Raw genomic sequence first — 1601 nt, 5'->3', positions numbered from 1 at the left:
ATCCCACATATGTAGTGGTGGTGGGGGGGAGGCGCCATAGGAAGAAGGTTGTTGGTGTGGAAGTGAGTGGTCCCGGGTCCTGGGTGGTAGATGGGGAGAAGGAGTGGTGGTAGTTGGTGTGAAGGGCTGGAGGCAACGTTGAGGTACAAACAAGCCACATGTTGTGGGGCTAAAGCTCAGTGGTAGAGCATTTGACTGCATGTAAAGAGGTCCAAGTGCCCGTAACAAACATTTTTTTTCTTTACAAGCTTAACTGTATCCCACATATGTAGTTTATTGCAGAAAATTAAAAATGTTGAGGTACAGATGAGCTGCAGGTTGCGGGGGTATAGCTCAGTGGTAGAGCATTTGATTGCAGATCAAGAGGTCCTTGGTTCAAATCCGAGTGCCCCCTAACACACGCATGCTTTCTTTACAGCTTAACCACATCCTACATATGTCGTTTATAGCAGACCCCCACTAGCTTTGCACTGCAAGATTTTGGTCGCCTCATCCAGTTGATGAGCAGCCACCCTGGAGCGCAGAGGTTCAAGAGGTCCTTGCTTTAAATACAAATGCCCGCTAATGCACAATTTTTTCTTGGTGGAGCATTGGGGTCAGACAGAAAAGAACCATAGAACTTCCTCTGTAGTATAAAGCAGCTGATAAGAGTAAAGAGCTTTAAATACAAGTCATTTACTAATCTGTATAATTTTTTGGCACCAGTTAATTAAAAAAAAAAAAATTGACACACGAGTATCCCTTTAAGATCCACGAATGTAACTCTTTGATCTTTTTGTGGTTTGACAAAACTTACATCTAAATTACATTTATAGATTGAACCCACCACCTTCACACTGTAAGGTGGCAAGGCTAACCACTTAGCATTCAGGGATCTTGACATAGCAAGTTGAGAGCTAGCTCCACCTTAGGTTGGAGTCCCCTCCCCCCCCTCTTCCTCTGTGCAGTTGCTCTGTGTGCCAAAACAGGCCAAGACCTTGGTCACCGCATTTGCCTGACAAGCAGCTCCCACGGCCAAGTGGTTAGAGCCGCCGCCTTGTAGCGAAGAGGTTGTGAGTTCGAATCCTGTGAAGACCCTGAAGATGGAAGCTGTTAAAAGAGATGGATCGTGAGAATCTCGGATGTCTGGTGGATTGGAGAGTGGTGGCTCGTGGGATTAGGAGATATCGGTGCATGGATGGACTGAGGCAAGGTGGATGTCAAGGAGAGTGGAATGGAGAGCAATGGATCTGGGGACTGGAGCATGTCGCTGGATGGACTGAGGCGAGGAGGATGTCAAGGAGAGCAGTTGTCGAGGTAAGTGGTTAGAGGGCGTTGCGGAGGAAGGTGTAGTTGTGGGTCATCGTGGAAGGTGGTCCACTGCCTGGAATGGAGGATTCTAGGTTGTGGATCTGCCAAAAGTGGTGTTGTGTCTGTCGAAGCATGTGGCATGTTGAAAATAAAAAGATGGGGGATTTTATATGCCTTTGTATTTTTTTTTTTTTTTAATATCAAGAAAATGGTCTCCCCCTCTGCAATCCACCACTGCCTCCAACCCTTCACTCCAACTACCACCACTGCCTCCAGCCCTTCACACCAACTACCACCACTCCTTCTCCCCA

General features: G+C 47.1%; 1 non-coding gene across 1 annotated transcript; it reads left to right on the top strand.

Annotated features, from left to right (window-relative positions):
* Positions 1–322: 322 nt before the first annotated feature.
* Positions 323–394, top strand: TRNAC-GCA (transfer RNA cysteine (anticodon GCA)). Its single transcript has one exon. It is a non-coding gene; the product is annotated as a tRNA-Cys (tRNA).
* Positions 395–1601: the final 1207 nt, after the last annotated feature.

This window comes from Hyla sarda, chromosome 2, assembly GCF_029499605.1.
Source record: "Hyla sarda isolate aHylSar1 chromosome 2, aHylSar1.hap1, whole genome shotgun sequence".
In the NCBI taxonomy this organism is placed as follows: Eukaryota; Metazoa; Chordata; class Amphibia; order Anura; family Hylidae; genus Hyla; species Hyla sarda.
The sequence above is the reverse complement of the archived record's forward strand: the minus strand, read 5'-3'. Positions and strand labels throughout refer to the sequence as shown.